Source organism: Coccinella septempunctata, chromosome 9 (genome assembly GCF_907165205.1).
Source record: "Coccinella septempunctata chromosome 9, icCocSept1.1, whole genome shotgun sequence".
Taxonomy (NCBI): Eukaryota; Metazoa; Arthropoda; class Insecta; order Coleoptera; family Coccinellidae; genus Coccinella; species Coccinella septempunctata.
This window is the reverse complement of record NC_058197.1, coordinates 6,719,823-6,733,294: the sequence shown is the minus strand read 5'-3', so window position 1 is coordinate 6,733,294 and position 13,472 is coordinate 6,719,823. Positions and strand designations below refer to the sequence as shown.

The 13,472-nt window shown below is 41.6% G+C and overlaps 1 long non-coding RNA gene across 1 annotated transcript; it reads right to left on the bottom strand.

Annotated features, from left to right (window-relative positions):
• Positions 1 to 10,778: 10,778 nt before the first annotated feature.
• LOC123320854 lies at positions 10,779 to 11,748 on the bottom strand. The gene is made up of 2 exons (XR_006538812.1): positions 11,106 to 11,748; positions 10,779 to 10,812 (listed from the first exon to the last, which is right to left on the bottom strand). It is a non-coding gene; the product is annotated as an uncharacterized LOC123320854 (long non-coding RNA).
• Positions 11,749 to 13,472: the final 1,724 nt, after the last annotated feature.

The following is a 13,472-nucleotide window of genomic DNA, read 5'->3' as shown; positions in this document are numbered from 1 at the left end:
GTCCGATTCAATCCCCTCCAGATAGAAACCAAGACGAAGAATTATTGTTATTAAATTCAATAAGAGTTGAGGTAATATACCTATAAACTCAATACAATATATAATGTGAAAGTAACTAAAAAAAAAGCTAAATTGGAGACTTGAGATGTATATCTGTCATAGCGATTCTTGAATGAATTGACTGAAGTTGCAGTCACTACGTCAAGTGGCAATCTGTTCCAGCTCTCCAATATTCTGTTCGACAAAAAGTTTTGTCGAACAGTTGTCTTAAATTTTTCCTTGCCAAGCTTGAAAGGGTGGTCTCGTAGGTGATTCCGGTTTCTCCTGAACATTGACTCAAGGTCAGTATTAGCACAGCCGTGGACTGCTCGGTAGGTAAGTAAAAGATCACATCACTCCCGTCGGGATGTTCAAGAGTTGGAGTCGTGTACTATAATCTGGACGGTTGCGACCATATGGGAGTGCAAGTGCGTTGAACAGCCTCTAATGTGTCCATATCAACCTTCAGGGAAGGCTACCAAGCAGGCACAGCAAACTCGAGCAATGGGCGGACATATGTCAAATACAGAATCCTACACGTTTGTAGGCTGCATCCATGGAAAGAACGATATCGTCGTTCTAAGATGCAAATTGTCCATTTTTGATAAAAACAAAGGTATTAGTACCTTCTAGTGACAAACGCACACACCAATGATCTGACAGCGGCCCAAGTTCTAATTTGAAAGACAAGAAATGTTGAAACATATTTAAATTTAGTTTGCTTCTAATGAAAATTCAAATGAAAAAAGTTTTTTAGCTCTCCTGCAAAACTGTCATTTTGTGAGTTAGGCAATTTGTATCTTAGGACGACGATATATTGAATAGCACAGTTGTTTTGCTCTATTACATATAGATGTTATATGGTTAGACCAGGAAAGATTGGATGCTACTATCAAACCCAAATCACAGTGCTCATCAACACATTTTAATAATCTATTGTCTAAGTAATACTCAGCATTGGGATTTTTCTTGCCCACATGGAGTCCACGTTAAGAGGTAACATCCATTGCTTACACCAGTTGCTAATAGTACTAAAATCACCCTGAAGAACATCAACGCAAATGACAGGATTGTTGTATAGCTTTGCGTCGTCGGCAAATAATGCACATTTTGATTGGAGAAAGGATGAAAGATCCGACGTAAACAGAAGGAAAAGAATAGGGCCCAACACTGTACCCTGTGGGATACCGCTGGTGAAATGGTATTCAGATGACGTGACATTCCCAACCCTGACACGAAACGTGCGATTGCGTAGGAAGGACTCAATCCACGATAAACAAGCTCCCCGTATGCCCAAATGTTCCAGTTTAGCTATGAGACGACGATGAGGTACACGATCAAACGCCTCGGCAAAGTCTAGGTAAATTATGTCCACCGGAACATCCGAGTCCCAAGCCTTAGTCCAATCGTCGATACACGGTAAAAGATTGGTAAGGATAGAGCGTCCAGGTAGGAACCCATGTTGCTGCTTAGGTATAATTTCACGAGAAACTGCAAAAGTTAGGATGGCATCACAAATAACTTTTTCCATTACCTTGCAAGTGGCTGATGTTAAACTGATAGGTCTGTAATTTTTTGGGCCCAGTTTGTCTCCTTTATTAAAAATGGGTGTGATATAGGCGTACAACCAAGCTGATGGTAGTTTGGAAGAAATGAATGATTGTCGAAAGATGATAGAAAATGGAAGTGCAAGAACCTCTGAGCATTGTTTTAACTAGATATGCCATCTGGACCGGGAGCTGAAGAGGGTTTAAGTTTCGAAATAGGTTTCTTGATTAGGTCTTCACTAAATAGGATATCAGTCAATTCAGAAGTTGCACGGGATGTCTGTGGAGTAGAAACTGGGCCTGTTGGCTCGTCAGTGAATGCAGCAGAAAATATCTCAGAGAATACCCTACCTACCTACGGAGATCGTCTGAATATAATGTGTCTTGATACATTCGCGGATCGAAAGATCCGTGGGGACATGATTGTGGCGTTCAGAGCATTAAAAGAATTTTTCGGCTATGATCTGTCGCATCTTTTTGTGCTGAACACCAACCATCTCAGAGGACATGACATGAAGCTAGCGCGGGAAAGATTCCATACGGGAGCCCGTCAGCATTTCCTGAGCAATCGAGTGTTCGCTTGTTGGAATCAACTTACACCTCATGTTGTTGGAGCTCCGACGGTTAATGTTTTCAAGAATCGGTTCAACATCTGGAGGACAAGTGTTATTTAGGATATTTCAGCACATATTGGGGATTTTTCTGTTTTTTCTTTTTTTTCCTTGTCATTGGATGAATATTGCTTATTTTTATTATGTTTCTTTTTCAAGAGTTCTATAGTATTTTATACTCAACTCTGTATCTTTTATAATAATAATAATAATAATAATAATAATAATAATAATAATATATATTGCTCCAAAGCAACAACAGCAACCAACGAGTCCAATTCAATTGCCGACTCGAACCGCTGAAGGTGCTGCGCAGGATATTCAGCCAGTGCTCACCCAAGCGGGGTTAGTGAGAAAGCGCATGAAGTGGACAACGTCCATGAATGAAACTATTGTGCGCATATATAACTCCATCACGGGACTAGGGCAGAACACGAACAACTATAGGAAAAGGCTCCATGAGGAATTCTGCATTGCCTACCCAAATGTCAATGTCACTGAACAACGAGTGGCAGACCAGTACCGCGTAATTCTGAGAAATGAACTAGTACCAACGGCCCGAATCGACGCAATTAAACGAGAACTTCAGCGTCCGCTAGCAATGGAGAATAACACCAACACCTCTGATGAAGTTCACATACCTGGGCAACAACACCCAGAAGACATTGATACTGAAAGTCCTTCTTGCAAAGCAAATGAGCCTGAACACCAGGACGATAGGGAAGAGCTCCACCGACAAGTTGACTCTGACATGAGGAGATACTTTGCCGAACTGGAAGGAACAGATCCTCTTCATCGAGTAGCACCTCCACGACTCAATACATCCAAAAAACTGTCACTTATAATCGACATCTTGAATAAGGACGTTTTACCTGAATACCTACAGAACGGAAGTTCATTGGAATATCTGCATCTAGTTTTTCACTGTGCAGCGCTGACGACAGCGAAAACCATGGGGGCAAAAATTCGCCGAACGAACAACGATGGTCCAAAATTACACAAATTACACGCGCCAGCATGGCAGAAACGTCTTCAACACAAAACAGAAAGGCTAAGAAGAGACATTGGACGACTGACGGAGTACTTGAACGGGAATCGAGGAAAAAAGGTTGTGAAAGCTGCCAAAGAGATCATGGATAGAAACAGGACACACACAGAACGAGAGACGGAGAATGCTACAGCTCACCATTGCCTCGACACTCTGAAGCAAAAATTAAGTCTGTATGCAGAACGCTTGAGGAGATATAAAAGCAATTATAGCCGGAAAAGAGACAATAATTCATTCGAAAAGTCGGAAGAATCTTTCTACCGGTCACTCACATCGTCGGATGGAGAGAATGGAAAGTTACCACCAAAGGAAGCCATTGAACAATTCTGGACCGAACAATTATCAACGAAACCTCACTTCAATGGAGATACCGGATGGATTGAAGATGAAAAATCTGAAGCTATAAAATATGAGCCGATGCAGCATGACATGATCACGATTGAAGAAGTAAAATCAGCTATCAGAGGACTGCACAACTGGAAAGCACCTGGGCCTGATGGATTACAGAACTTCTGGATCAAGAAACTTTGGATCATGCATGACAAATTGACCTCCGCAATAAATGATGTCATTGAAAATCCTGAAAGAATGCCAGTATTCCTTACACATGGCACAACATACCTGTTATCTAAAGACCAAAGGAATACAGAAGACCCATCCAAGTACCGACCGATCACATGTCTTCCAACGATGTACAAATTAATCACATCGTGCATATCAAACCGAATTCACAACCATTGCGAAAGAAATAACATCATCGCCATGCAACAGGAAGGATGCACCAAAGACAGCCGAGGGTGCAAAGAACAACTAATAATAGATTCAGTTATCTGCAATCAAGCGTTCTCCAAGCGAAGGAATCTTTACGCTGCCTACATAGACTACAAAAAAGCATTCGATTCTATACCTCACGAATGGCTCTTGACGATCTTGAAGATTTACAAGGTGGATCCCAATATTGTTAAGTTCCTGAAAAACGCCATGTCAACCTGGCGTACTAGTCTCCAAATGAAAGCAGCAGATTGCTCCATTACAACAGGACCTATTCCAATAAGACGCGGAATTTTCCAAGGAGACTCGCTGAGCCCTCTGTGGTTCTGCATGGCCCTGAATCCCTTGTCTCATAGATTGAATTCTACGGACTACGGATTTTCCATCAAGAGCGGCAGTAGAACTATGATGAAACTGAATCATCTCCTTTACATGGACGATTTGAAACTCTTCGCATCTACCAAAAAACAAATGCAACTGATGCTGAAAATGGTGGAAAGATTCTCGGAAGACATCAAAATGAAGTTTGGATTAGAAAAATGTCGACTGCTAAACATAACGAGAGGGAAAATAGAAGATGGTACCTTCAAACTCAAGGAAGGTGCAGAAATTGAAGCATTAAAGGAAGGAGACACATACAAGTATCTAGGCATAAAACAGGCAAGAAAAATCAATCAGACTCAGATGAAGAAAGAATTAACGGAGGAGTTTACCCGAAGATTGAGGAGGATAATGAGAACTGGTCTTAACAGCAAGAATCTGATAAAAGCGATTAACACCTACGCTTGCTCGGCGCTGAGCTATTCATTTGGTATTATCTCTTGGACGACCACCGATTTAGCAGCTTTACAGAGAAAAATAAGGACGATGCTGACTAAACACAATAAACATCACCCCAAAAGCTCAATAGAACGGACAGAGCTGCCACGACATCTTGGGGGTAGAGGAATTGTTGATTTGTCCAACCGTATGTCCCAGGAAATTGAAGGACTTCGAAACTATTTCTTGAGCAAGGCAGCTTCGTCAGAACTCCATCGAGTAGTTTGTGTTGCTGATACATCTACACCGTTAAAGCTACACCAGGATCACTTGGAAACCGTCGAACACTCTGCAGAAAGTAAAATGCAGAAACTGATTGGCAAACCTTTGCATGGGAGGCACCAGAATGAGGTCAACCATGATTACGTCGACATATCTGCGTCGAACTACTGGCTGACTTCCGGAAGGTTGTTTCCTGAGACAGAGGGCTTCATGCTCGCCATCCAGGATCAGGTGATTCCAACAAGAAATTACATGAGATACATCGCCAAGGATGCCTCAGTGGCGGACGATAGCTGTCGTTATGGCTGTGCGACACATGAAACTATCCAGCACATCACCGGGGGATGTCAGAAGTTCGCGGGCACGGAGTACAAAAATAGACATGATGCTGTTGCCAAGATTCTTCACCAAGAATTGGCACTAAAACACCAACTTCTAACTTCGAAAAGGATTCCTTATTACAATTACCATCCAGATGCTGTGCTGGAAAACGAACATCACAAGCTCTACTGGGATCGCACTGTTCTCACAGACCGGAAAATAACCCACAATAGACCAGACCTCATATTGCTCAATAAGGATGAGGACACAGCACTATTCATCGACGTGGCAATTCCAAATAATAACAATCTTCTAGATAGACACACTGAAAAAATTTCAAAATATAGAGATCTCGAGGAACAAACCAGAAGACAGTGGAAGCTGAAAGATATAAAGACCATCCCTATTGTCATTTCATCTACAGGCCTGATACCGAAGAAACTACTGGAGAACTTGAGAAAACTTCAGTTGGACGAAAATATTTATAAAGTCATGCAGAAGGCGGTACTGCTCGGAACGGCGAGAACTGTACGCAAGTACATGGGGAATGCAGAGGAACACCGTCTGCTCCGACAGGAAGTGCGGGTGGAGCAGGAATCCAACCTACAGCAGGAAGCCGAGGAGCGACCCGAACCCCACCACCACCACGAGCCCGAAAACCTGGAAAGGGCTCCAACAGAGCTTAATCCTTTTGATATCTCAGATATCTGGGATAAGTGAATTTTCCTCTGGAGAGGAGTGTGAAAGCCGCAAGGCTAAAGTCATAATAATAATAATAATAATACGAGACTCGCTGAGCCCTCTGTGGTGCTGCATGGCCCTGAATCCCTTGTCTCATAGATTCTACGGACTACGGATTTTCCATCAAGAGCGGCAGTAGAACTATGATGAAACTGAATCATCTCCTTTACATGGACGACTTGAAACTCTTCGCATCTACCAAAAAACAAATGCAACTGATGCTGAAAATGGTGGAAGGATTCTCGGAAGACATCAAAATGAAGTTTGGACTAGAAAAATGTCGACTGCTTAACATAACGAGAGGGAAAATAGAAGATGGTACGTTCAAACTCAAGGAAGGTGCAGAAATTGAAGCATTAAAAGAAGGAGACACATACAAGTATCTAGGCATAAAACAGGCAAGAAAAATCAATCAGACCCAAATGAAGAAAGAATTAACGGAGGAGTTCACCCGAAGATTGAGGAGGATAATGAGAACTGGTCTTAACAGCAAGAATCTGATAAAAGCGATTAACACCTACGCTTGCTCGGCGCTGAGCTATTCATTTGGTATTATCTCTTGGACGACCACCGATTTAGCAGCTTTACAGAGAAAAATAAGGACGATGCTGACTAAACACAATAAACATCACCCCAAAAGCTCAATAGAACGGACAGAGCTGCCACGACATCTTGGGGGTAGAGGAATTGTTGATTTGTCCAACCGTATGTCCCAGGAAATTGAAGGACTTCGAAAATATTTCTTGAGCAAAGCAGCTTCGTCAGAACTCCATCGAGTAGTTTGTGTTGCTGATAGTTCTACACCATTAAAGCTACAACAGGATCACTTGGAAACCGTCGAACACTCTGCAGAATGTAAAATGCAGAAACTGATTGGCAAGCCTTTGCATGGGAGGCACCAGAACGAGGTCAACCATGATTACGTCGACATATCTGCGTCGAACTACTGGTTGACTTCCGGAAGGTTGTTTCCTGAGACAGAGGGCTTCATGCTCGCCATCCAGGATCAGGTGATTCCAACAAGAAATTACATGAGATACATCGCCAAGGATGCCTCAGTGGCGGACGATAGCTGTCGTTATGGCTGTGCGACACATGAAACTATCCAGCACATCACCGGGGGATGTCAGAAGTTCGCGGGCACGGAGTACAAAAATAGACATGATGCTGTTGCCAAGATTCTTCACCAAGAATTGGCACTAAAACACCAACTTCTAACTTCGAAAAGGATTCCTTATTACAATTACCATCCAGATGCTGTGCTGGAAAACGAACATCACAAGCTCTACTGGGATCGCACTGTTCTCACAGACCGGAAAATAACCCACAATAGACCAGACCTCATATTGCTCAATAAGGATGAGGACACAGCACTATTCATCGACGTGGCAATTCCAAATAATAACAATCTTCTAGATAGACACACTGAAAAAATTTCAAAATATAGAGATCTCGAGGAACAAACCAGAAGACAGTGGAAGCTGAAAGATATAAAGACCATCCCTATTGTCATTTCATCTACAGGCCTGATACCGAAGAAACTACTGGAGAACTTGAGAAAACTTCAGTTGGACGAAAATATTTATAAAGTCATGCAGAAGGCGGTACTGCTCGGAACGGCGAGAACTGTACGCAAGTACATGGGGAATGCAGAGGAACACCGTCTGCTCCGACAGGAAGTGCGGGTGGAGCAGGAATCCAACCTACAGCAGGAAGCCGAGGAGCGACCCGAACCCCACCACCACCACGAGCCCGAAAACCTGGAAAGGGCTCCAACAGAGCTTAATCCTTTTGATATCTCAGATATCTGGGATAAGTGAATTTTCCTCTGGAGAGGAGTGTGAAAGCCGCAAGGCTAAAGTCATAATAATAATAATAATAATACGAGACTCGCTGAGCCCTCTGTGGTGCTGCATGGCCCTGAATCCCTTGTCTCATAGATTCTACGGACTACGGATTTTCCATCAAGAGCGGCAGTAGAACTATGATGAAACTGAATCATCTCCTTTACATGGACGACTTGAAACTCTTCGCATCTACCAAAAAACAAATGCAACTGATGCTGAAAATGGTGGAAGGATTCTCGGAAGACATCAAAATGAAGTTTGGACTAGAAAAATGTCGACTGCTTAACATAACGAGAGGGAAAATAGAAGATGGTACGTTCAAACTCAAGGAAGGTGCAGAAATTGAAGCATTAAAAGAAGGAGACACATACAAGTATCTAGGCATAAAACAGGCAAGAAAAATCAATCAGACCCAAATGAAGAAAGAATTAACGGAGGAGTTCACCCGAAGATTGAGGAGGATAATGAGAACTGGTCTTAACAGCAAGAATCTGATAAAAGCGATTAACACCTACGCTTGCTCGGCGCTGAGCTATTCATTTGGTATTATCTCTTGGACGACCACCGATTTAGCAGCTTTACAGAGAAAAATAAGGACGATGCTGACTAAACACAATAAACATCACCCCAAAAGCTCAATAGAACGGACAGAGCTGCCACGACATCTTGGGGGTAGAGGAATTGTTGATTTGTCCAACCGTATGTCCCAGGAAATTGAAGGACTTCGAAAATATTTCTTGAGCAAAGCAGCTTCGTCAGAACTCCATCGAGTAGTTTGTGTTGCTGATAGTTCTACACCATTAAAGCTACAACAGGATCACTTGGAAACCGTCGAACACTCTGCAGAATGTAAAATGCAGAAACTGATTGGCAAGCCTTTGCATGGGAGGCACCAGAACGAGGTCAACCATGATTACGTCGACATATCTGCGTCGAACTACTGGTTGACTTCCGGAAGGTTGTTTCCTGAGACAGAGGGCTTCATGCTCGCCATCCAGGATCAGGTTATTCCAACAAGAAATTACATGAAGTACATCGCCAAGGATGCCTCAGTGGCGGACGATAGCTGTCGTTATGGCTGTGCGACACATGAAACTATCCAGCACATCACCGGGGGATGTCAGAAGTTCGCGGGCACGGAGTACAAGAATAGACATGATGCTGTTGCCAAGATTCTTCACCAAGAATTGGCACTAAAACACCAACTTCTAAGCTCGAAAAAGGTTCCTTATTACAATTACCATCCGGATGCTGTGCTGGAAAACGAACATCACAAGCTCTACTGGGATCGCACGGTTCTGACAGACCGGAAAATAACCCACAATAGACCAGACCTCATATTGCTCAATAAGGATGAGGATAGAGCACTATTCATCGATGTGGCGATTCCAAATAATAACAATCTTCTAGATAGGCACACTGAAAAAATTTCAAAATACAGAGATCTCGAGGAACAAACCAGAAGACAGTGGAAGCTGAAAGATATGAAGACCATCCCTATTGTCATTTCATCTACAGGCCTGATACCGAAGAAACTACTGGAGAACTTGAGGAAACTTCAGTTAGACGAAAATATCTATAGAGTCATGCAGAAGGCGGTACTGCTCGGAACGGCGAGAACTGTACGCAAGTACATGGGAAATGCAGAGGAACACCGTCTGCGCCGACAGGAAGTACAGGTGGAGCAGGAATCCAACCTACAGCAGGGAGGCGAGGAGCGACCCGGACCCGACCAACATCATGAGCCCGAAAACCTGGAAAGGGCTCCAACAGAGCTTAATCCTTTTGATATCTGAGATATCTGGGATAAGTGAATTTTCCTCTGGAGAGGAGTGTGAAAGCCGCAAGGCTAAAGTCATAATACATTTGCGGTTTCTTTACCATCCTGATATAATGAATTAGTGCCATTTTTACTAGAGGAATGCCTACTTCGCTGTTAGTTGAGGATCTCAGGTACTTGAATAGCCTTTTTTTGTTTTTAGAGCTGGCTAATTGGTGCTCATAGGAATTTTTGGATTTTTGTAACTCATTCGACAAATAGTTTGAAAAAGATCTATGGTTTTCATAGTCGCTTCGGGAGCGGCTTCTGAGATACCTCTGCCATAGGGATTTCTTTTGCCTTATCATTCCGATGGCTTTTCCAGCAATCCACCGTTTTGACATTTTTTTCTTCTGAGCAAGAGGTCTCTGCTCTGTTGAAGATTGTGGAGAATGTTGACTACAACGTTTCGACATCGGCGCCTTCAGGAAGAACCTCATGGCAATTCTCTCTTGACAGCAGCTCTTTAACTCTCTCGTAGTTTGTCACTTTTATTGTTTTATGTATTAATTGAGGGAAACTTGATATGCTGAGTTGTAGTTCAGATAACAATACCAGATGATCAGACCTGCCAAGGGGTGGTAGATATTGAATTGGAGACAGCAAATTGGGGTCATTGGTGAATAACAGATCTAATAAGGAAGGGGTTTGACCTTCTCTGTATCTGGATGCATTCGAAATTAATTGGTGCAGACTGGAGTCTTGCGACAATTTTGCATATTGATATGAGGGAGATCCGAAAGAACACTGCCCCGAAGGCCATTTAATGTCCGGACAATTGAAATCACCAGTAATTAGCACATTATTGGTGTGTATGTAGCATGCAGTAATCAGAGTGAGTCGAATGGGTTTTATAGCTGTGATCAAGGAGGACCTTGATCATAGGATAGAAGAGATGAGAACCAAAAAATAGTAAAAAAAATAGTACCTAATTACTAATGGTTAACAGGAACTAGGAATTCGTGGGTTGATTAACAAACCATAGCTAAGTGCCAACGTTTCGCAAAGTATATTTGCTTCTTCAGGGCTATAAAAAGATCGAAAAAACTTAATTAGAACACAAACAAATTGACAAGAGCTTTACAAACAACAACATGATCACAAACACGATGTAAAAGGCAAAAGACATGAATTTCTTCAATAATCTATCAATGACTCAGGTACTTTCGGTCAATTTTCATCAAGTACAAACATTCTTCTTCATTCTCTTCTTTTATATGTTGATTTTGAAATTTGAGAAACGTCAAGAAACAATAACAAAAAAGTATCAGTTATCATGATGGTACAGAGAACAGAGCGAAATATAACAAAGAAACCTACCAGAGCCATAATCATGTTTTCCACAAGATATTGATATTTTTCACGAACAGCCAGTGATGCATTGGAAATTCGAGAGTTCAGCTCAGACAATTCTTAGATTGAAGACACCTTGTTTCACATATTATGACGACTTCGGAATGAAAATCAATTTCCACATGGGACCAGCGCAAGAACTATGACAACCTGTCGTAGATAAACGGATTACAAAATATCGTCAGGTAATCACGGTTTTATAAAGTTCTAAAATATTATTATAAACCAAACTCAAATTTTGTGTGTCCGTCCTATTGTTCACTGTATTATTCAATTTTATATATATCATTTCGCTGATATTTCTTTTGAGTTGATTACATTCATAATCTAGGACGGACACATTGTCAAAATCAAAATTATGATCACTTTGAAAGTGATGATGTGCCAGGGCTGTCTTGTTGTCATCAAATTTAAAATAACCATTACAATTGTATTTGTGCTGTTTTATCCTTTTCTCCAAGAGTTGCCTCGTCTGGCCCACATAGCACTTTGGGCAATCAATGCATGGGATCTTATATACGAGGTTGCTGCTCTGTAAAATTGATTCCTTACACTTTAACTTGGTGAAAAGTGACTTACAGGAAAACAAACTGTAGAAAACCAGTCTGACATCCTCCGCACACTGTCCAACAAGTCCAGAAATCTTTTTGTTGAGACCAGGCAAATAGGGGAACTTTATATATTTTTTGAGTGCTCCATCTGTTGTGTTGACTAATGTCGGAGTTCTTATTGGATTATAGTTTTTAATGATTCTGTATCTATAAATATTATAGTACCTAATATTTAAAGTATGCTAACATTCTGTCAACTTACAGATCTCCTTCGGGTAATAAAGAAGTTTTCATACAGGATTTGGAGACACTGCTTGAAAATATAATGAGAAATCCAACTAGGATATATTTGTTTCTGGAAGACCTAAACATCAATCTGCTTTACATGGGTTCTAGGGATACAAGTGAATATGTAATTCTTCTGCACAGCTTTCTATTCAAGATAAGTAAATAGGCCCACTCGTGTACAAGCCAACACTAAAACATGCATCGATCATTTTTTCCTGAAGTATAAAACACTTGATTGCGACAGTATAAACTCAGTGGTACTAACGAATGATATGAGACAATTATTCTCAAAATAAAACTGAAAAATAAAGAGAAGAATATTGACCATATTGAACTGAAAAAGTTGATAAAGGAAGTCGATTGGGAACGATTGGTAGAAAATGAAGACGTCAATTTGAGTACACAAAATTGCATCAATAAACTAATGGAATGTATAGAAAAAGCCAAGCGATCGTATCAGTTCATTGTTCCGTTTTTCCTTCACTTCAATTGTTTCTATCTCTTTCCGAGCCGGTTGATTGACCGAACAATTTGACTATATCCAATGCGGATATTAGTTACTCGTAGTGGGGACAGTTTTCCGCGGAGACTGCGGAGAGGGGTACTTCTTCGAGGCCCGGCGCTGAAGGTCAAGAGCGAATTAGTTGAGATCGAGGTGCCGAGAAAAGTGTATAAGGTTTTTTACCGTGCAGTACAGTTAGAAATACGACAAGTTTGTAAGTTTAAGACAAGGTACTTGTAGAGTCACCCTAGTTTTCACTGCTACCCTTCTCCACTGATCATTTAAGTCTGCCCGGGCTCTCTAATTCTCTGAAGATTCTGTGAGAGACGTGGGGTTTCACTGATTGCCCCACTGGCGCCCGAGCAAAGGAAGGAGCGGCCAGGGCACAGAGCGGCACAAAACCTATCCGGAAGTACTCAAAAGTGCAATGATTATATAAGTAGGTACACAAACAGGGAGACAGAAAACTAACATTGAATTACAGACCAATAGAAATAATCAGCACACTGGGCAAACTGGTGGAAAAGTGCATAAAATATAAACTAACCTCATTCTTGGAAGAGTGCCATACAATATCAAATCGACAATTTGCTTTCAATAAAGAAGACAATACAGAAAAGGCACTATATTTAGTCCGGGAGGCAGGGCTTTTTTTTTCAAGGAATTTCATCCCGGCTGAATTTAATACTATACTGTTGTAGTCACATTGCAAATGCCGAAACTGACCGTCAGCTGGTCAAGTAGCTGTGGGTGCGGGCGTGGGAGGCGGCGGCGGCGGAAGTGATTCTATCCCGGCTGAAAATTTCTATATGTAATATTGATGATAATAAGAAACAAAATAGTGAAGTCAGCCGATCGGCGGAGGGTGGAAAATACGTCAGTAGAGCGCGTTAAGTTGGGAAAAAAATTTGAAAATCAAGTTATTTCATCCCGAATGAAAACACCTCCATATGATTTCTTACATATATGGAAATATAAAAATGACCGTCAGCT